Below are 24,752 nucleotides of genomic sequence, written 5' to 3' on the forward strand. Positions count from 1 at the left end.
ATAGACTTCCATATATCAAAATCATCAGTATCGAAAAAAAATTTGATTGAGCCATGTCCGTCCGTCCGTCTGTCCGTTAACACGATAACTTGAGTAAATTTTGAGGTATCTTGATGTATGTAGATTCCTGGGCACTCATCTCAGATCGCTATTTAAAATGAACGATATCGGACTATAACCACGCCCACTTTTTCGATATCGAAAATTTCGAAAAACCGAAAAAATGCGATAATTCATTGCCAAAGGCGGTTAAAGCGATGAAACTTGGTAGATGGGTTGACGTTATGACGCAGAATAGAAAATTAGTAAGATTTTGGACAATGGGCGTGGCACCGCCCACTTTTACAAGAAGGCAATTTAAAAGTTTTGCAAGCTGTAATTTGGCAGTCGTTGAAGATATCATGAGGAAATTTGGCAGCAACGTTACTACTATTACTATATATGTGCTAAATAAAAATTAGCAAAATTGGATGAAGAACACGCCCACTTTTTAAAAAAAAATTTATTTAAATTCAAATTTTAACAAAAAATTTAATATCTTTACTGTATATAAGTAAATTAGGTCAAAATTTAACTCCAGTAATGATATGATGCAACAAAATACAAAAATAAAAGACAATTTCAAAATGGGCGCGGCTCCGCCCATTTTCATTTAGTTTGTCTAGAATACTTTTAATGATATAAGTCGAACAAAAATTTACCAATCCTTCTCAAATTTGGTAGGGGCATAGATTCTATGACGGTAACTGTTCTCTGTGAAAATGGGCGAAATCGGTGGAAGCCACGCCCAGTTTTTATACACAGCCCACCGCCTGTCCTTCCGCTAGGCCGTTAACACAATAACTTGAGCAAAAACCTTTATATCTTTACTAAACTTAGCCCACGTACTTATCTGAACTCATTTTATCTTGGTATAAAAAATGGCCGAAATCCGACCATAACCACGCCCACTTTATCGATATCGAAAATTACGAAAAATGAAAAAAATGCCATAATTCTATACCAAATACGAAAAAAGGGATGAAACATGGTAACTGGATTGGTTTATTGACGCAAAATATAACTTTGGAAAAAACTTTGTAAAATGGGTGTGACACCTACCATATTAAGTAGAAGAAAATGAAAAAGTTCTACAAGGCGAAGTCAACAGCCCTTGGAATCTTGGCAGGAATACTGTTAGTGGTATTGCATATATAAATAAATTAGCGGTACCCGACAGATGATTTTCTGGATCACCTGGTCCACATTTTGGTCGATATCGCGAGAACGCCTTCACATATACAGCTAAGGGCCACTCGCTTTTAAAACCCTCATTAATACCTTTAATTTGATATCCATATCGTACAAACACATTCTAGAGTCACCCCTGGCCCACCCTAATGGCGATATCTCGAAAAGGCGTCCACCTATAGACCTAATGCCCACTCCCTCTTAAAATGCTCAGTAACACCTTTCGTTTGATACACATATCGTGCAAACATTCTAGAGTCACCCCTGGCCCACCCTAATGGCGATATCTCGAAAAGGCGTCCCACCTATAGATATAATGCCCACTCCCTCTTAAAATGCTCAGTAACACCTTTCGTTTGATACCCATATCGTACAAACACATTCTAGAGTCACCCCTGGCCCACCCTAATGACGATATCTCGAAAAGGCGTCCACCTATAGACCTCATGCCCACTCCCTCTTAAAATGCTCAGTAACACCTTTCGTTTGATACCCATATCGTACAAACATTCTAGAGTCACCCTTGGTCCACCTTTATGGCGATATCTCGAAAAGGCGTCCACCTATAGACCTAATGCCCACTCCCTCTTAAAATGCTCAGTAACACTTTTCGTTTGATACCCATATCGTACAAACATTCTAGAGTCACCCCTGGCCCACCCTAATGGCGATATCTCGAAAAGGCGTCCACCTATAGACCTAATGCCCACTCCCTCTTAAAATGCTCAGTAACACTTTTCGTTTGATACCCATATCGTACAAACATTCTAGAGTCACCCCTGGCCCACCCTAATGGCGATATCTCGAAAAGGCGTCCACCTATAGACCTAATGCCCACTCCCTCTTAAAATGCTCATTACCACCTTTCATTTGATACCCATATCGTACAAACACATTCTAGAGTCACCCCTGGTCCACCTTAATGGCGATATCTCGAAAAGGCGTCCACCGACAGACCTAAGGCCCACTCCGTCTTAAAATGCTCAGTAACACCTTTCATTTGATACCCATATCGTACAAACAAATTCTAGAGTCAGCCCTGGTCCACCTTTATGGCGATATCCCTAAATGGCGTCCATCCATAGAACTATGGCCTACTCTCTCTTAAAATACTCTTTAATACCTTCCATTTGATACACATGTCATACAACCACATTCCAGGGTTACCCTAGGTTCATTTTCCTACATGGTGATTTTCCTTATTTTGTCTCCATAGCTCTCAACTGAGTATGTAATGTTCGGTTACACCCGAACTTAGCCTTCCTTACTTGTTTTTTTTCATTTTGTTTTCTCCTTTTTGTATTTTGGTAAAACATCAGTAAACAGTTCAAAAAAAAAATTTTTTTTTTCACATTTAAGGAGTTTTATGAAAACGACCTAAACACTTGATTTTCATTTTGTATGTCCTTTTCTGGGAACATAATTCAATAAGCAGTAAAAAAAAATTTTTTTTTTTACAGCAAAAATATAATTTTTGCTTGTCAATAGGAGCCGCTAGGTTGCCCGAATATTTTTTTTTTTTTTAAATAATGGTTAAAGAAATGACTTCATATTTAAGCTAGTGTATTTATTATACTTATAATTATCATGCTCCTCTTGTTTATCACCATTGAAAATGTGGTACGCTTCACGAGATCAGTGTCATTCTTGCTCTGGGGCTACGATAATATCGTTCCAATTTTAATGTATTTTCCGTTGAAGTAATTGCCACAATATGCTAATCTTCGTGTATTTTCCGTTGAAGTAATTGCCACAATATGCCAATCTTCGTGTATTTTCCGTTGAAGTAATTGCCACAATATGCTAATCTTCGTGTATTTTCCGTTGACGTAATTGCCACAATATGCCAATCTTCGTGTATTTTCCGTTGACGTAATTGCCACAATATGCTAATCTTCGTGTATTTTCCGTTGACGTAATTGCCACAATATGCTAATCTTTGTGTATTTTCCGTTGACGTAATTGCCACAATTTTTATTATTGGTGCCCGACTTTAACACCTTCTCTTTTTTTTCTTCTTTTTACGAGGCTTAGGCTCTAATCAGCTAGAAAAATCCTGCCGGCTATGACATTAGGCTGAAAAATCAGCCAGTAGCATCATAGGCAGGATCGCCATGTAGAAAGGTCCCTAACGCAATTAAAACAAAGAAGACTTCACTGCTTGAATTATGAATGTCGAATTGTCTTTATTCAAATAATTCAGCCTATTTATATTAGATTATTCTAAACATATTCTTACATATCTATTTACATTTAAGCTTACATACTTACATACATAACTACCTTAAACATACATACTTACATACCTACATACTACTCGGCACAAAATATGTACCTACATATATGAGCTGCAAATTTATGGGAAATGCTAACCTTGCAAGTTGCAGGAATGCAAATTGCTGGGATTCAAATTCGTTTGGTTGTGTGTTGTACACGTCTGTTTATTAATGGCTGTGTCAGCATTAATTCTCAAATGCATTTTTATGTGTTGATGAACATTTAGACTATTTTTGTAGCAGGTTAGAATATTAGACTGATTTAAATATTTTGGATTAAATTGAATTGTTGGCTGCTTACACTACAATATGACATTGTTGAGTATAAACTGGGGGGCTACTCTGTATTGCGATGCGAATGGAAATTTTTTCGCATTTGCCTTATCGACACTCTGTAACTCAACTATCGCAACTGACAATTGACATTTTCGGATTTGCTTTTTCCCTTTCGCATTCATTTTTCCCTTTCGAATTGCGTACACTCTGTATCGGGAAAGCGAATGTCAATTGCTCTGTAAATTGGAATCTGTCTTCCTACAACAAAACTCAGTCGCGCGGCAAAAAAATGTAAGTTTTTACCAAAAACTGTGTGTTGTTTTATTTTTTATGTTTATTTAAACACTTAATAAATAGTGTTGTTAATGTTTTTTAGGGAAAAATCTAAAATGAAGCACACGCAACAAAAACAATTCGAAGTGCTCGTGGACTTCATTAAGGCGCATCCCGACTTGTCGAAGGGATTACTAAAGTCCGCGAATGGTCGAAATGCTGCCTCAAATTTGTGGAAGAGGGTAACATCACAGCTAAATGCAGTTGGTCCACCATCGCGCGATGTTGCTGGTTGAAAAAAAGTAAGTACTTCTCGGTAGCTATTTATGTACATAGTTAAATGCAAAAAATTTTAGGTGTGGGCTGATTACAAAGTGCATCTAAAATCAAAAATGCGACGCAACAAGACAAGCGTTTCCGGAACTGGTGGGGGTCCGTCGGGCCGTTAACACACCTAGAAGAAGAAGTAAGTAAGCTATTGAGTGCAGATAAGTCCATGAGCAGAACCATTAGCACCTCGAGGTTTGGTGCTAAGCCAAAGTCGGCTTCAATACAACCGAGGGAGAGTCCGGTGGTACGACGTGGGAGTCCGGTGGTACAACGTGGGAGTCCGGTAGCACTAGCAGACAGTTCCGCCGGGTCGGGGAACTCGTGCTCAGATAATGAACATACAGGCTCAGAAGAAAGCGAGCAAGAAGAACTTCCCACTTGTTCGAACACCGCCAAAACTCCGCGCAGAAAGCAAAGTCTGTTGGAACATCAAGTGTCGAATCAAATCGAGTACCACAAGCGTTCAAAAAATTTGCTGAATGAAATAAACTCGAACTTGATAAACATTTACAGCGAAATGAAAAAAAACGAGAGCTACAAGAATGCCGACTAAAGCTGGAGAAAGAAAGGTTCCTTTACCAGCAAACAGCAGACAATAAAAAAAATGAAGATGAAGCTAACCAAACTAGAACTATAAAAGGAGGTCCTAGCTGTTGAAGCAAGTACCAACGAGTTGATCTCTAGGTCAAAGCGACAGGCACAGTAAACCAAAAGAGGTATGTATATATACTAATAAGACCGTACCTATTTATAAAAAAATATGTGATTTTACAAAAATGATGCTAAATTTAATATTAATTACCAAATAATTAACCAAATGGACCTGCATTTTTTTTTTTAATTTAATGTATTTGTGTTTTATATTTATTTTGTTTTGCTTTTTACATTAATATTACTATGTACATACCTTTTTATATAGATACATATATACGTAGGTGTATGTGAATTTAATTTAATACACTTATGCTTTATATTCCTTGTTTCTTTGTTTTAGATTAATAATACGTTTGTACATACATACATATGTATATTTATACATGTATTCGTATAGTTTTTTTTGAAAACACCCATACGCATACTTATATATGTATATATATGTATGTATATGTATATATATATTTATATCAACATATGTGCCTTTAAAAATATTGCTTGTTAATTTTACATAATATATATATTTTATATTATTTTTTTTTGTTGTACGTTAATATATATAATATCGCGAGTTAATATCGAGCTCAAGGCCTAACAATAATTATTTTATCATTATTATTGTTATAATATATTTTTTCTTAATTGAAAAAATTTTAAATTAGAATAGAAGAAAGAAAAAATTTAGACAACTGCCAAAGCTCGTTGTATAGATCCATTTCGGGAACTGCTAAATTCCTTCATCGGCAACGTTTAGGCGCCGCTGCTATAACCATTCAGCCATCACAGCGGTTTTTTGTTTGTCTTCATTATTCCTACTTCAATTCTGGTTTTTGCCAATTGATATTCACAGCACTGCGACATCTGTTACAGAATAGTTGTGAAAATTGGACTTTGTTTATGGCGATGATGCCATAGTGTCATATTTTATTGACACTTTTTCCCCGTGCTCTGGGATGTATTAACAATTTTTGTTGTTATATCGGCCTACTGATTTGTAATATAGCGAGTTAATATCGAGCTCAAGGCCTAACAATAATTATTTTATCATTATTATTGTTATAATATATTTTTTCTTAATTGAAAAAATTTTAAATTAGAATAGAAGAAAGAAAAAATTTAGACAACTGCCAAAGCTCGTTGTATAGATCCATTTCGGGAACTGCTAAATTCCTTCATCGGCAACGTTTAGGCGCCGCTGCTATAACCATTCAGCCATCACAGCGGTTTTTTGTTTGTCTTCATTATTCCTACTTCAATTCTGGTTCTTGCCAATTGATATTCACAGCACTGCGACATCTGTTACAGAATAGTTGTGAAAATTGGACTTTGTTTATGGCGATGATGCCATAGTGTCATATTTTATGGCATCATCGCCATAAACAAAGTCCAATTTTCACAACTATTCTGTAACAGATGTCGCAGTGCTGTGAATATCAATTGGCAAGAACCAGAATTGAAGTAGGAATAATGAAGACAAACAAAAAACCGCTGTGATGGCTGAATGGTTATAGCAGCGGCGCCTAAACGTTGCCGATGAAGGAATTTAGCAGTTCCCGAAATGGATCTATACAACGAGCTTTGTCAGTTGTCTAAATTTTTTCTTTCTTCTATTCTAATTTAAAATTTTTTCAATTAAGAAAAAATATATTATAACAATAATAATGATAAAATAATTATTGTTAGGCCTTGAGCTCGATATTAACTCGCGATATTACAAATCAGTAGGCCGATATAACAACAAAAATTGTTAATATATATATAAAATAAAAATAAAATAAATTAAAATAATATAAAATAAAAATAAAATAAATAAAAATAATATAAAATAAAAATAAAATAAATTAATATAAAAGACTGTATAAATATATAATATAAGATTGTATAAACGTATGTGATAATGTGTACAATGTTGAATGAAAAAGTCAGTACGCTTTATTTAATTTAATGACGTAAATTTATTGAAGTGAATTTAATTTTGATTTAATTGAATGCTTTTATGTTTAATTTAACTAAATATATTTACATATATATATTACATTAAAAAATGAAAAAATATTGTACCTTTTATGTATGTTTGTTAAATGGTGTGTTAAGTTTATACTTATATTTAAGAATTCATGAGCTTAACACTTTATAACACAACTTTGAAATTCCATTATTATAAGCCGGTGGTAAGCTCATGAATTCTTAAATATTGTACCTTTTAATTTGAACCATACATACATATATGTATGTATTTACATTAAAAAATGAAAATTAAAAAATTTAAAAAAAATGTACCTTTTAATGCCACAAGTGTATATGTGAACATGTGCGAATTTATTTTAATTTAATATTTTTGTTTTGTATTCATTTTTTTACATCAAACATGTTTAAATTCACATACATTTGTATACATATGTGTATGTAAAAACTATTTCAAAATACATGAACAAAAATAATTGAACAATTCATATATTTTATTTCTTTAGTTTGGGTTTCTCGAGTTAACCATTTTATTTTTAATTTGTTCCCTAATGTTTTTGGCGATATTTGACAAATTTCGGCTTTCTTGTGCATCGACATTGGCACTTGAAGGGTCATTTCGCTCGAAAACAATGTTTGAAGGATCTTCCACTTTGTATAAAATGCAAATATTATGCAAAGCACAGCATACGTTTAGAATTTGAACCACTTTTTCGGGTGTATAATGCAACTCTCTTGCAGCTAAGAGGCATCTAAACCTGGATTTTAATACTCCAAAAGTTCGTTCGATTAACGATCTTCCTTTGCAAAACTTATCATTAAAAAAAATTTCGTCAGAGTTCTCTGCTACGTTTCTGTATGGTGTTAGCAGCCATGGCTCGAGGGGATATCCAGAATCTCCTATAATAAAGTAACATAAGTATGTGGTTAGTAAACTGCGAAGCAAATCCTCAGGCGAAATACCTAAAGTATGTTAATCTTACCAAGAATTCTCACTCCTCTGTCTTTATTTTCAAAATTCGCCTTTAAGCAAGCACGCTCTGAAGATAAGCTCCAGACGTGGGAATCATGCGAAGTATTTCCAAACCTTCCATCTACTGCCCTTATGCGCATTTTGTGGTCACAAATCTAAAATATATAAATACATAAATATGTAGTTGCATTTAAATGTGTATTTATAAATACTGTATCACTCTTACCACCATTGCATTAATGCTATGTTTGAGCTTGCGGTTAAAATATAAATGCTCGTCTCGAGCCGGTCGTACCAATTGAATGTGAGTTCCATCGACCGCACCAATCACTCCTGGAATTCCGCAAGCCGAATAGAAACTTCTATTTGCTTCATTCTTTTCCGCTTCTGACAATGGAAACTATATGTTTTTTACATAGCACTTTTTCAATGGCGCTACACACCTCGAACATGCAACGGGAAAACGTTTGCTGGGCCATACCCGTGTGGCGATCTTGACCAATCAAGTGTTGATACGCCCCCTGGCGAAGAAACTTCAATGTGCTCGACAACTTTAAAATGTTTGGAACTGCGGTTGACCTTCTTGGGCTCTTGAGTTCGCCGTTTATGCTATCTAGCACATATAAAAATGCATCCTTATTCATGCGGAAATTTTGAACAAAACTAAACACAAAAAATAAACTTTCTATAGGTCACAAACTTACAAATTCATAGATTTTGCATACCTCTTATCACTAAGGTTCATTATATTGGAGCTATCACGAATAATTCGTCTTTCAATGCGCTCCTCGTTTATGTCATCCCACAGTGCCGCTGAATCCATTTTATACACTTTTAAATCTTTATTGCAACTATTAATTTAAAACACAAGCCGAATTGAACGCGTTCCTAATCGCAACATACAATTGTTTATTTTTTTACTTTATTTGTTTTGTTCTTACATTCTTTGACATCTTCTAGCAGTAATGCCAACGCACGCAGGAAAATACGCAAACAGCAAAAAGGCAACACTGTTAGCAATGCTATAGCAGTACAGAGTACCATTTGCTTATCGACTCGGATTTGACAATCGCATCGAAATCGTTTTCGAATCGCAATACAGAGTAGCCCCCCTGAAATCATAGTCGCTTTAACTCAGTAGCATGTTGGTTTCGTGTGTAATACACTGTATACTTCGTTTATTATCGGTTTTTCTTTAGCGCTGTATTCAGTTTAGTTTCGTGTACATCAGAGCCGGCCACACAAATACTAAAACAATTGCATAAGTTTGTGTAAAAATTGAGTGACAACTCCCCACAGTGTGCTAAAAGAAAATATGGACTGTGAAGTTTGAAATTAAAAAGGACTTTGGTTATTTGATTTCAAGCTAATCCTGACTATATTTACATATATTCGTATTTACTTATATTCGTATAACTAAGAACGCGGAGGTCGAGCTAACCAGATACAACTTTTTTATAAAAGAAGGTACGTTGTTTCTTCAATGCAAAATTCATAAGGGCGCCATTGATTTGCTAAAAATAAAGCGACGACAAAAGAAGCCTTCTTTATTTCATAGTTCCCATCTGCTGTATCTGATTCGCTATCCGAAAACAGTTTCCTTTTGGCTTTATCAAATAATCTGAGCTTTTCTGCTTGTGAAAGGGAAGCTATGTCTTTGTGGCAGTTATTAAAATGCCTTTTCAAGGAAAAAAGTTTATTTGATGTGAAAATTCGCTAGCACAGCAAATATTGCAGCACATTGTTTTTATTTAATGCGCAAAAAATAGCATGGACGTTTTCCTTTGCATTCATTCTGGTCTTATTTAGCATGCGCAGCCGTCTTTCTTGCTCAAGCGTTATGCAGCGAATGGCAAGCGATAGCAAAATACAAAGAACTATAAAACAATGTAAAAGTAAAAATATTTTCACATTATTAAGTTTTAAAAAATATGTATGTTCAAAGGAACTTAATAATACTAACTAAAACGTATTAAAAGTCACTTTAACATTGCAGCATACTGTTAGTCATACTGATTCAAATTAGTGCTTTCGTATAACACAGTTGACCTTCTTGTTCAATAAGACAATTGAGTACTGAACTGCTTCGTGGCTTATGAGCAGTTATTCATTTTACGAAGCATGACTATGTAAATGTGTTGTAGTGGATATAAGTGCTTGATATTCTTTGTTTGTGTACGCACTAATACTAATTTTTGGTTAGTCCACTAATAACCTTAAAACATATATAATTGCAGCTCACTGATTTGCAGATCGTCTTTCAACATTCAACGGAAACCATCGTGAGTGGGTACAATTCCATGACATATTTACAGCGGAAGTTATCCAAAACCCGCACCACACAAGGCGATGCCTCCAGACATTAGGGCATTGGCGCCAGCGAAACCACAGCTTTGCTGATGCGTGGCGAACGTTGCGTTTGGCATATGATAACGAATACTTATGTTGTGCGGTACACTGTTTCGCAATATACAACCTGCCATCTTGGCCAAAGGCGACACATGCCGTAATAAGAGATATGCCTGATGTTACCCGAAATAGTATGCGCATGATAGCAAGAAAATTGTGACCCAAAGAGCAACGCGACTTGTTTATATTAAACTTTTTGGAGTCAAGATTAGAAAGCGCATCGCGTTTACACTGAGAAATGGTTTGGCCTGTGGATCGCATTCCAAATTTACAGAACGATTTTTTTTACTTGCCTCGAACGGCGAAGTAGTGGGCTACTAATTCGTGCTACGTATCCTGTCATTGACTACAGAAATAAACAAACTAAAGAAAGAATCTGTCAATAGGGGCGAACGTTTCATTAAATCTAATCCTTGTCATATCGCGAGCGGAGAATAAAGGGTATTTTGGAATTGGGTCAAATAGTTATCGTTCGTAAACTCCACTGATTTGATTACTTGTGCTGCCGTGCTGGTTAACGATGGCCTCAAATAATGAAATGTTTGCATGTTATCTAATTGGGTAGAGTTATGTATCATTGAATGAAAAGTGTTCCGAAATTCAAGCCAATCTCCATACGACCCGTTAAACGACGGCAGAGAAATTGTATGTAGCTTAACCAACGATTGAGAGTTGCATTTAGTACTATCACCAGACCGGTAAGTTTTATTATAGGTTTCTACGAGGCTTGAAATACTAGCCATAGAATTATAGTAGGAATTATCAAATGCTTCACGAATGTCTTATTGTTGCCCGATGTCGCTATCGGGGGTTACTTCTTCAATCAAGATTTGAATCGAATTGAATTCGTTCAGCAGTGACTTGGCTGAGTCGATTCGCAACATAATTTCGGATAGTTTTTTACTTGTTAATTGTGCGCCCTCAAATGAGGCTACAAATTTTGAAAATAGTGTTAGCCTACCTTTGATCCAACTACGCAAAAGCGCTTCCTTTATGTTCGTATCATCGGATTGATGCGGCACGGGAGACTTAACGGAGTCGATTTCCATTTTGTAGCTTATGTAATGAAATTGGTATGTTAACTCCAAACCGCAACGCAACTTGACTATTGCCTGCAAAGTATACAATTTTAATAAAAATTAATGCAATTAAAATTTAAGGAAAAGGAAGGAATAGGTTTGATGTGGCCGAACTCTGACTCGAGCACTTGATGATCCGGCTCGAAAAACCAATGTTCGACCCGGTGTACTCTTGTTCGCGTGGCGAGCCGCATAGTGCTCGATTTTGGCCACTGCCGGAAATTTGAACGCCTCTTCTTTGCTTTGTACGATCGTGCCAATTTGTGGCGCTGTAAACCACCCAATTAAAGTGGGTACAAACGTGTTTGCTTTAATGATTTGATAATTTATTAGAATTGTGAATTTTGATAATTAGCAATTCAATGATCAAAGTACATATTTGTCTTTACAATTTAATGTTCAAAGTATATATAAATAAATGTATGTCACTTCTCTGGTTATTGGCTGCGATTGAAAATTTATGTATGTTTGTTTATCTTCATTGTTTCTACTTCTATCCTGTTTCTAGTTAATTGATTTTCACAGCGCTGCGACATCTGTTGTAGAAACGATGTGAAAATTGGACTTGTTTTATGTCAATGATGCCATAGTGTCATATTCATTGACACTTTTCCACGTGCTCTGGGATGTATTAACAATTTTTGTTGTTATATCGGCCTACTGACTTGTAAGATCGCGGGTCCGAATCGAGCTCAAGGCGTGACGATATCTATTTTATTTTATTGTTGTTATAATTCATTTTTCTTGAATGAAAAATTTTTTACATTAGAATAGAAGGAAGAGAAAATTTAGACAACTGCTAAACTCGTTGTATAGAGCCATTCCGAGAACTGCTAAATTCCTTCATCGGCAACGTTTAGGCGCCGCTGCTATAATCATTCAGCTATCAGAGCGGTTGTTTGTTTATCTTTATTGTTCTACTTCTATCCTGTTTCTAGTCAATTGATTTTCACAGCGCTGCGACATCAGTTGCAGAAACGATGTCAAAATTGGAATTGTTTTATATCCATGATGCCATAGTGTTATATTCATTGATACTTTTTCACATACATCTATAATGTATTAACAATCTGTGTTGTTATATCGGCCTACTGACTTGTAAGATCGCAGGTTCGAATCGCGTTCAAGGCATAACAATAATTACTTTATCTTATTATGGTTATGATTAATTTTTTCTTAAATGAAAAAATTGTTTAAATTAGAATAGAGGAAAGAAAAAAATTAGGTAACTGCCAAAGCTCTTTGTATAGATTTATCTCGGAAACTGCTAAATTCCTTCATCGGCAACGTTTAGTCGCCACTGCTATAACTATTCAGCTATCACTGCGATTGTTTGTTTGTCTTCATTATTTCTACTTCTATCCTGTTTATTGTACTTGTTTTATGACAATGATGCCATAGTGTCATACTCATTGACACTTGTTGCCCATGCTCTGGGATGTACTAACAATTTTTATTGTTACATCGGCATACTGGCTTGTAAGATCCCGGGTTCGAATGAGCTCAAGGCCTAACAATAACTATTTTATCTTATTATTGTTATGATAAATTTTTTGTGAAATGAAACAATTGTTTAAATTAGAATAGAAGAAAGAAACAATTTAGACTACTGCCAAATCTCGTTGTCTAGATTCATTTCGGGAAATGTTAAATTCTTTCATCGGCAGCGTTTAAGTGCCGCTGCTATAACCATTCAGGTATCACAGCGGTTGTTTTTTTGTCTTCATTATTTCTACTTCTATCCTGTTTATTGTACTTGTTTTATGACAATGATGCCATAGTGTCATACTCATTGACACTTTTTGCCCATGCTCTGGGATGTACTAACAATTTTTATTGTTATATCGGCATACTGGCTTGTAAGATCCCGGGTTCGAATGAGCTCAAGGCCTAACAATAACTATTTTATCTTATTATTGTTATGATAAATTTTTTGTGAAATGAAACAATTGTTTAAATTAGAATAGAAGAAAGAAACAATTTAGACTACTGCCAAAACTCGTTGTCTAGATCCATTTCGGGAAATGTTAAATTCTTTCATCGGCAGCGTTTAAGTGCCGCTGCTGTAACCATTCAGGTATCACAGCGGTTGTTTTTTTGTTTTCATTATTTCTACTTCTATCCTGTTTGTTGCTAATTGATTTTCGCCGCGCTGCGACAGCTGTTGCATAAACGATGTGAAAATTGGACTTGTTTTATGGCAATGGTGCCATGGTTTCATATTAATTGACACTTTTTCCCCGTGCTCTGGGATGAACTAACAATTTTTGTTGTTATTTCAACCGACTGACTTGTAACATCGCGGGTTCCAATCGTGATAAAGGCCTAACAATAATTATTTTTTCTTATTATTGTTATGATATATTTTTTCTTAAATGAAAAAATTTTCAAAATTAGAATAGAAGAAAGAAAAAATATATACAACTGCCAAAGCTCGTTGTATAGAACCATTTCGGGAACTGCTAAATTCCTTCATCGGCAACGTTTAGGCGCCGCTGCTAAACTATTCAGCTATCATAACGGTTGTTTGTTTGTCTTCATTATTTCTACTTCTATCCTGTTTCTTGCCAATGGATTTTCACAGTGCTGTGACATCTGTTGCATAAACGTTGTGAAAATTGGACTAGTTTTATGGCAATGATGCCATGGTGTCATATTCATTGACGCTTTTTCTCCGTGCTCTGGGATGTACTAACAATTTTCGTTGTTATGTCTGCGTGCTGAGTTGTAAGATCGCGGGTTCGAATCGAGATCAAGGCCTAACAATAATTATTTTATCTTATTATTGTTATTATTAATTTTTTCTTCAATGAAAAAATTGTTTAAATTATAATAGAAGAAGGAAACAATTTAGAAAACTGCCAAAGCTCGCTGTATAGATCCATTTTGGGAACTGTTAAATTCTTTCATCGGCAGCGTTTAGGTGCCGCTGCTATAATCATTCTGCTATCACAGCGGTGGTTTGTTTGCCTTCATTATTTCTACTTCTATCCTATTTCTTGCCAACTTATTTTCACAGCTCCGCGACATCTGTTGCAGAAATGATGTGAAAATTGGACTTGTTTTATGTCAATGATGAGATAGTGTCATATTCATTGTGTTATGTAACTGCCTGGTGCGGGAGAGGAGGAGTGGCGGGTTGGCATGGCAGTAGCCCGGCTGAGGCTCGTCGGCTTTGAGGCGCGGTTTTTGCCACTTCTCCTTTCCCAACATTTGCATAGCTAAATTTAGGTTCATGCCTGGGGAAAGAATTTAAGCAAAGGAAGAAAAAGACATATAGTAAAGCGGGAGAAAATCTATCCGAGTCAGGTGGAGCCGTCCCACCCCTCCTGTTCACATGATGTGACCAGCCTTCGAACTCTACTATGGCCCCGCTTCCCGAGTAGAGTTCCCTTTTTCCTGACAAGCGTCCGTCACTAAGTCATCAGTCCATGTCCCTCACTCCCTCAACCATCTCAACTCGCCTTGCATCTTGCCACAAGGACAACACCTGCACCAACAAAGAAATACGTTCAGCCTGACATATCTACTATGTTCCGACTAAAAGAAGCTTCAACCCATTAATAATAACGTAACGGGATAATTTCATAAAATTATACAAAATTCTTTATTAGTAAGTATATAACTCACGTAAAAATTGAAATATCCAAAAATAAATCTTCTTAACTTAAGGGTTTAACTCAAGAAACGAAATTCAATTCTTCTAACGATCATCAATTGACAGTTTACCCCAACAAAAGTTATTTCTAATTATTTTATTTCAAAAGCAAAAAAAATATAATTTATCATTATTCAACTAAATACTATAAATTAACTTTCAAAAATTCCGATCTTGGTTAATATTCCTTGAACAAAGCCTATGCATGCAAATTCAATTTCTTTTAAATATGGTCATACGTGTGTACGTTTAGTTATAAAAAAATAAATATATGTGCCTGTGGTGTATATATGTTATTATATTAGCGTGAACTCACCTCGCTTTTGTCAACCGGGTTTGGTACCAAAGATGGCGTATAAAGCTGAAAGTGAAGAAAAATATGCAACAAAAAACATTTAGGGTACTCAGTTACTAAGGCATTGACCGAATACCCAAGATCAAGGACAATTTTAGTTCTTGGTCTCTTTGATGTTTAGGTTTTCTTTTAGTTTTCGATTTTTACTTCGGTCGCGCGGACGTGAAAAAAAATTCATTTTTGTGAAATGAATAAAATGAAGAAAAATAATAGTAATAATAAGTGAAAAATAAAAAGGTTAAGCGCAACCTCAAAAAGTAAAAAAAGAAAATAATTGAATTTAAAATTCCTGACCGTGATCAGATGGCGTGCAAAATGCAAAAAAAAAATTCATAATATCGTTAATTGTTGATGATCAAAAGAAAAAAATTTTGTATGATTTTAATAATCGGGGATTGCCCATATTGCTTTTATAAATGTATGAAAACATTTATTTGAAGCAATTTTTTAATTTTATAATTTATTTAATAATTTGGGAAAAATTTAAACAACGTGACATCAGGACGGACAAGGCGACAGCTGTTTCGATTATACCTTGTAAATCTCTTCAAAGCCTTTTCTCCCGGGAGTGGGAGTCGAACTCACACTCCTACGATAGTTGAAATGGTTATAAACGCATTCAGCTACGTCATGCCTTAGTTGTTGTAAAGTTTTTCCCAATTGCCTTCTTTTAGCATAGTTTAATCTTTTACACATTGCATACTTCGTATGCAACTATGTGCCAAAGCTATGCTTGGTACGGCGGTTTTCAAAGAAACTTTGGTTTTGTTGCTGTTTTTGTTCTATTTATAGAACTACAACGAATTAAACAATTTTGTCTGTTTGTATGATTTTAATAATCGGGGATTACCCATATTGCTTTTATAAATGTATGAAAACATTTATTTGAAGCAATTTTTTAATTTTATAATTTATTTAATAATTTGGGAAAAATTTAAACAACGTGACATCAGGACGGACAAGGCGACAGCTGTTTCGATTATACCTTGTAAATCTCTTCAAAGCCTTTTCTCCCGGGAGTGGGAGTCGAACTCGCACTCCTACGATAGTTGAAATGGTTATAAACGCATTCAGCTACGTCATGCCTTAGTTGTTGTAAAGTTTTTCCCAATTGCCTTCTTTTTGCATAGTTTAATCTTTTACACATTGCATACTTCGTATGCAACTATGTGCCAAAGCTATGCTTGGTACGGCGATTTTCAAAGAAACTTTGATTTTGATGCTGTTTTTGTTCTATTTATAGAACTACAACGAATTAACCAATTTTGTCTGTTTGTATGATTTTAATAATCGGGGATTGCCCATATTGCTTTTATAAATGTATGAAAACATTTATTTGAAGCAATTTTTTAATTTTATAATTTATTTAATAATTTGGGAAAAATTTAAACAACGTGACATCAGGACGGACAAGGCGACAGCTGTTTCGATTATACCTTGTAAATCTCTTCAAAGCCTTTTCTCCCGAGAGTGGGAGTCGAACTCGCACTCCTACGATAGTTGAAATGGTTATAAACGCATTCAGCTACGTCATGCCTTAGTTGTTGTAAAGTTTTTCCCAATTGCCTTCTTTTTGCATAGTTTAATCTTTTACACATTGCATACTTCGTATGCAACTATGTGCCAAAGCTATGCTTGATACGGCGGTTTTCAAAGAAACTTTGGTTTTGTTGCTGTTTTTGTTCTATTTATAGAACTACAACGAATTAACCAATTTTGTCTGTTTGTATGATTTTAATAATCGGGGATTGTCCATATTGCTTTTATAAATGTATGAAAACATTTATTTGAAGCAATTTTTTAATTTTATAATTTATTTAATAATTTGGGAGAAATTTAAACAACGTAACATCAGGACGGACAAGGCTTGTTGTAGTTCTATAAATAGAACAAAAACAGCAACAAAACCAAAGTTTCTTTGAAAACCGCCGTACCAAGCATAGCTTTGGCACATAGTTGCATACGAAGTATGCAATGTGTAAAAGATTAAACTATGCAAAAAGAAGGCAATTGGGAAAAACTTTACAACAACTAAGGCATGACGTAGCTGAATGCGTTTATAACCATTTCAACTATCGTAGGAGTGCGAGTTCGACTCCCACTCCCGGGAGAAAAGGCTTTGAAGAGATTTACAAGGTATAATCGAAACAGCTGTCGCCTTGTCCGTCCTGATGTCACGTTGTTTAAATTTTTCCCAAATTATTAAATAAATTATAAAATTAAAAAATTGCTTCAAATAAATGTTTTCATACATTTATAAAAGCAATATGGGCAATCCCCGATTATTAAAATCATACAAACAGACAAAATTGGTTAATTCGTTGTAGTTCTATAAATAGAACAAAAACAGCAACAAAACCAAAGTTTCTTTGAAAACCGCCGTACCAAGCATAGCTTTGGCACATAGTTGCATACGAAGTATGCAATGTGTAAAAGATTAAACTATGCAAAAAGAAGGCAATTGGGAAAAACTTTACAACAACTAAGGCATGACGTAGCTGAATGCGTTTATAACCATTTCAACTATCGTAGGAGTGCGAGTTCGACTCCCACTCCCGGGAGAAAAGGCTTTGAAGAGATTTACAAGGTATAATCGAAACAGCTGTCGCCTTGTCCGTCCTGATGTCACGTTGTTTAAATTTTTCCCTAATTATTAAATAAATTATAAAATTAAAAAATTGCTTCAAATAAATGTTTTCATACATTTATAAAAGCAATATGGGCAATCCCCGATTATTAAAATCATACAAACAGACAAAATTGGTTAATTCGTTGTAGTTCTATAAATAGAACAAAAACAGCAACAAAACCAAACTTTCTTTGAAAACCGCCGTACCAAGCATAGCTTTGGCACATAGTTGCATACGAAGTATGCAATGTGTAAAAGATTAAACTATGCAAAAAGAAGGCAATTGGGAAAAACTTTACAACAACTAAGGCATGACGTAGCTGAATGCGTTTATAACCATTTCAACTATCGTAGGAGTGCGAGTTCGACTCCCACTCCCGGGAGAAAAGGCTTTGAAGAGATTTACAAGGTATAATCGAAACAGCTGTCGCCTTGTCCGTCCTGATGTCACGTTGTTTAAATTTTTCCCAAATTATTAAATAAATTAAGAAAAAAATTTTATTTCATAAATTTGACAAATTAGAAAAAAAAAATGTTTACAAAAAAAAAAAGGAAATTTGTGTGCAAAAGTGGAATGAGTAAGTTTCATTAGAAGTAACTAACTCAATTAATGTAATTAAGTGAACAAAATTATTCCTACAAAAGTCTAAAAATTATTATTGTAAACAAAGCAGAAAAAAAATCCAAGGAGAATATATAACTGAAACCCACTTACGACCTTTTGCACACAAGTGACGGCTTATGTAAACCAATTAAAAAGAAAACGAAATCAGTGGAAAAAAAATTCAAAAGCAAATAAATTTTGCAAAAATTCAAAAATTCTATCTTACAGCTACGATACTTATGCAAGTTTTACAAAAAAAATAATAATAAATTTTAAAAGGAAAGAAAGAAACGCATATATGATTACATAGAAGACTAAAAAAATTTTATATTTTTGTGTGATTAAATTCTTAAATTTTCCCGTCCGCCCTAATGGCTTATCGGAGTGGTGGGCATGTGAGATGATGAGAACGCCCGTGGTGAAAATTTCATCGGCTCTCCCGATCGCTCAATTCGTGATGTTGCTGATGTTCTGCAATACTTGTTACAAAAAAAGGGTTATTTAGTCAATAAGGGTATAAAAAAAGGGTTTGTATAATTACAAAAAAAAAAAATTTAAATCAATAAAATAAATAAAATAAATAAACAATAAATTACAAAAAAAAAAAATCCAATACTAAAGTCTACTAAATGGTCAATCATGCATCACTACATCGCAATGACGAGATCACAACACTTAACATCTAACACAAGGACTACACATAACATTCAGTCTGCGTCGCTCACATACCTGACCCAATTATTTTGGTTTTTCTTTATATATGACCGAACTATCTGCAACACGGAGTGGTTAACCCTTTCGGCCGCATTTGCTTGTGGTGAATAGGATGCCGTTCGAACGTGTGTTGTCCCATACTTCTCCAGGAAAGACGTGAACAGTTCGGACCTAAACTGCTTACCATTGTCCGAATGGACATATTCGGGAACCCCAAAAATGTGAAATACGTCTCTTTCTAAATATTTTACAACATCTGCTGACGTGGCTTTTCACATCGGCTTAAGAAACACAAACTTAGAAAAATAATCGACACATACAAACACATAAACATTACCATCACGAGTACGTGGGTAAGGACCCATAAAATCGACGAACAAACGTTGAAATGGGCGTTCAAAAATACTTTGGTTTCCCATTTTGGGCTTGCTGAAGTCATTTTGCGTCTTGTTGCCTTTACATATTTCGCACGTTTTTAGATACGTGTGTACGTCAGCCACCATACCTGGCCAATAATATTTGTCTCGAATACGTGATAGGGTCTTATGGATGCCTCCATGGCCCGCAGACGGTGATGAATGACACGCTTCTATTAGACCCCCCGCAGCTTAGTCGGAACCCAGAGTTTCCAGACATGGTCTTCTTGCAACTCGTCTCCTTTGTTGAACTGTGAGCGTTTGTACACGTACCCGTCCGATTCACAAAATTCTGGTAATCGGTCTTTGTTGTCTATCACTGTCTTCCGCAGTTCAACGTATTCGTCAGATTCGAAGTATGGTGATTTAAGGTCAATGTCTAACATTCTGTCATCAGCTATAATCTCATCCATGTTCATCCTTGATAATGCATCAGGCACTATGTTTTGGGTTCCTTCAAGCTCCATCTCGCCAGTCGACCAGCCAGATCCTTCTGGTTCATAAGCCACTTAAGGTTTGCGTGATCCGTTATCACCGTAAAGGGTAGACCCTCCACATAGGGCCTGAACCTTTTTATACTGATTACAGCCGCGTAACACTCTAACTCAGTTATACTATAATTCCGCTGCGATTCATTAAGTTTGGCTGAAACATACGCGATCGGGCGTTCGTTACTTTCGTCGTCGAGTTGGAAAAGTACTCCTCCATGTATGTAGAAATGTCTGGCAAAGTCCGGATGCACTAGTACTGGTGCCGATATCAGTTTTTGTTTCAACGCCTCGAATGCCTTTCTGGCGTCTTCAGTCATAGTAAATTTCTTTATGTCGTCTTTCGTCGGTCGGCCCTGTAGGGGCGCTGCGATGGTGACATAATCCTGAATGAAACGTCTATACTATCCTATCATCCCTAGGAACCTTCTTAGCTGTTTCGGGGTTCATGGTTCGGGAAAATTCCGCATTGCTGCCACCTTGCTATCATCCGTGTGGATGCATCCATCCCCAAAGACGTATCCGAAATAACGCATTTCCTTAAAACTAAATTTGCTCTTTTCAACGTTTATCGGCAATTTTGCATCACGAAGACATTTGGCTACTACAGACAACAAATACAAATGAGACGAAAAATCATCGGAACATACAAGTAAATCATCTAAGTAAACGAACACAGACTCTCGGAGGGAAGCCGGTATCACTTTATCCATCAGTCGACACATTCGTTGTGCAGCGTTGCACAGCCCGAATGGCATGACTGTGAAATGATTTAGGGGTCTACCAGGTACAGTGAAAGCAGTTTTCTCCCTCGACTTTGGCTCTAACGGTATCTGCCAAAACGCGCCTTTCAAATCAATGGCAGATATGCACCTGGTATTCTGAAGACGGCTTAGTATTTCATCGATGTTAGGGAGGGTGTAGGCATCTTTAAAGGTTCGTTCGTTTAACTTTCCTTCATCCAAACACAATCGGTTCTTCGTTCCTTTAACTACAAGTGAGACGGAGGAATTCCAGCAGCTGTTGATTTCTTCGATCACGCCCATTTCCAACATCCTGTCCAACTCTGCGTAGATCAACTTTTGTATAGCCGGAGAAATCGGATAATGCCGCTGTTTAACCGGAAGGTTTTCATCCGTAACCTCGATGATACGACATCCGTTTTACCTAACCCAAGGACTGCGAATGAGGAGAACTGCGCTTTTACTCGGTCTAAAGCCGTTGTTTCATCAAAATTTAACACATGTTGCACCGCATCGAATGACAAGTCCCCTTCAGCGGGTGCGAGCTCTGACACGACCAACCCATTAGACGTAACACTCGGGCCTCTGCTGACTACGTTCAGCTGAAAGGCTTGTCAGAAGTCGATCCCTAGGTAGACCTCCCGTTGTAACCCAGGCACTATAAGGAACTCCAGATCTTTAGTGGTATTGTCCCACAACACTGGAAGACTGACAACCCCTACGACTGAGTTTTCACCTCCGTTGGCTGTCTTCACATTTTGCCCCTGAATCGGCAGAATCAAATGCTCCTTTCCTGCTAAGATCTTGTCGGAATTCTTCTCTAAGCAGCTTGCCCCGGCCCCGGAATCTAAGACCGCTAGCACTTCCTTTCCACCGATCTCCGTTTTCGCGAAAAACCTGTCGTCTCCCTTAATCGTCACAATAGTTGCAACAATTTTCTGTCGTATACGTTGAAACCTTTTATGTTTTTCCCTCATTTTCTGTATTTTTTTTGAAATTCTTTCCATTACACTTCCTAGCCTTAATTACTTCGCAAAATATTCGTCTACGTGCCTCATCATATTTCATTTTTCGCTCATGTAGACTTTCACCTACAGGCTCACGTTTCTTTACAATTGTATCACTAAAATTCACCTCTCTATTTCTCTTTAAAATTGTCAACTTCTTATCTCCATCTAAACCTCCCCCGGGTGATTTGGAGTCTGGACAAAGTGCCCGGTCATCTCTGCCAGTGCTCGGTTCTCCCGCTTCAGGCTTAAAGACAAAACGACGAGTCCCCGCCACACGCGAAACATTTCATGAAGTGGAAGGACGATTAACACTTAGTGTCTTTCGCTGCTTCTGCCGGTTCTTTATGTAAAAGTCCACCGACATTCCACAGGAAAAACACAACATTAGGTGGAATGGGGAAGGACAAAACATCTGGTTTTGGATGGGGTTAACACTTTTATTAGGGACATTAGACGAAACACCTACACTAGGACGATTGGAAGGGGTTGGCATAGTGGACTTTGGCAGGTCTCGTGTGCCTGACGCACCTGGTCGGTTCTTATCTTTGCTGAAGGCTTCCAGAACTACCTCCTCCTGGCACTCTGCCAATGGCTTCCCATTGACCCCTACCTCGCTCACTGGTTTTGCCCTCGATCTATTATCTTTCATTAACTTTTCAGCCCTCTTACATTCTAGCTTCAAATCGGCTAATGTGTCGGTCTTTGTGACAAAAGTAAGGTTCGCTAAATATGGTTTAAGGCGAAATGTGAGATCGTGGACGTCAGCGTAGAACTCCTCGAAACTTTCCTGAGGCAGATGCTTCCTTTCCATAATCTCCCGGATTACCGCGTAATCTGATTCTGCCGATTTGAATTAGGCCAACATCTCCCTTTTCAACCCAAAATAGTCGAATCCCTCATCGTCGGCATGGTCCTCCAGTATTTGCCAATACCACTTAAGAGCTGGCCCTGTCACTAGACAATGAAAATCTGAGCAAATTTGTTCGAACGAAAGTTGATGTTGGACTCGCATACGCTCTAAGCGGAAGGCAAAGCTCTCCACCGTCATACCCTTTGCCGATCCATCAAATTTGAGATGCCATTTGTCCAGGTCAACTTTCTTCCTTGGCGCGTAGTTGTATGATGTCTCTTCTCTTTGGGAATGGCTGTTGTTAGTATACGATGGCTTGTCGTACTTTCCCTTGTCTGCGCTGGTGTCGACATCGCGACTTGAGGGGGTGTTGCAGCTTGATTGTGCATAGAAGTTTCCACGCCAGCAACGCGATCGCTAAGTTTGGAGACATCAGCTCGCATCTTACGCACCTCATTCATATGCGCTGTCATCTCTGCAATCTGTTGCATCATCCCCTCCATCATCAGTCCCAGCTGCTCAATCCTATCCGCCAGCGGTGCTGCACTGCTCCTAGTCCCTGCCGCAGTAGTCCCTGGTGGTGGTGGTGGTGGTGGTGGTGGTGGTTGTGGTGCTCCTCCAACTGCCCCCTCTTCCGACTCAGGCATCCCTAAAATCCGCTCTAACTTGCGCGAGAAATTTAAAGAGGTATCGGAAGTATCTATCGTGATCCTATCCGTAATATTAAACTCCTGTCTTTGGCCGAAAATCCTAGCTGTGAACTGGTTCAGGAGGTCTATAGGGATGAAATCAACTGGATGTTCAATACCGGTATCTATTTGGGTGAACAAGGATCCTGCCACCTGGTTTTCTAACTGCCTAACGTAATTACGGGTAACTCGTCTACTATTATTTAAAATTCCCAGACCTGGCTTTGGAATGCTCCCTGATTCCTGAAATTCTCCATAAAATAATATGAATATGAAAGTATGGGAATCCAAGAAAATTTGCAAAAAGGTTTAAAATTCACAACTGAAGCAATAATTCTAAATAAATGTGCATATGTAATATATGTATGTATGTATGCATATTAACAATTATCAAAGAATTGAAAAATTCATAACTAACAACAAAATTATAATGATAACTAAAAGTGTATGTGTATAATTATGTATGTATGTAAATCAAAAAAATATAACTGAAAGGTTTAAAAATTCACCACAAAACTATAATAAGCGCATATGCATACACGTATATAATAATAAAAAATCCAAAAATTAAAAATTCCAAAATTAAAAATATTAACAATGTTACTAACTAAAAAAAAAATTGTGTTTGCTTAAATTCAAAAATAAATTAATTCAAGGTGTGTGTATGTGTGTATACACTTTCGTTACCTAGCAAATAATTAAGTAGAGTATGTGTGTATGCCACCTATGCTAACTAAAACTGTTCAAAAAAAAATTGTTTTTTTTTTTTTTGTAAAAAGAAATTTAAGTTTTACGGTGTCTTTTTATATGTGCAATGATGAAAATTTTATATTCAAACCAAAATGCATAACCTTTGAAACTTCACGAGTTTGAATTGAAGTGCGATAAAAAAATATATTTTTACTCAAATGTGTTTAATTGTTGGTGCCTGCTAGGTGTTGTCCTCGCCTGAATGCCTCAGTGAGTTGAGTGTTGTTGGAGTGTTTTCTGTCCGAAGTCAAAGTCACTAATCCCCTGTTTACGAGTTGTGGCACTACAGCATCTTAAGATGTTGCATTCATGACCCTAAATCTGTCCGGAAAGATGGAAATAAAAATACAGAAAGATTAATAGGATGGTGAGGAAATAAGT

The 24,752-nt window shown here is 36.5% G+C and overlaps 1 protein-coding gene and 1 pseudogene across 3 annotated transcripts in view; one reads left to right on the forward strand and one right to left on the reverse strand.

The window, feature by feature from the left end:
- Hph (HIF prolyl hydroxylase) overlaps nucleotides 1–24,752 on the forward strand; it is a 562,987-nt gene that overhangs the window by 464,504 nt on the left and 73,731 nt on the right. The window lies entirely within an intron of this gene.
- Nucleotides 7,507–8,800, reverse strand: LOC137238639 (putative nuclease HARBI1; annotated as a pseudogene).

This window comes from Eurosta solidaginis, chromosome 1, assembly GCF_040869045.1.
Source record: "Eurosta solidaginis isolate ZX-2024a chromosome 1, ASM4086904v1, whole genome shotgun sequence".
Lineage (NCBI taxonomy): Eukaryota > Metazoa > Arthropoda > Insecta > Diptera > Tephritidae > Eurosta > Eurosta solidaginis.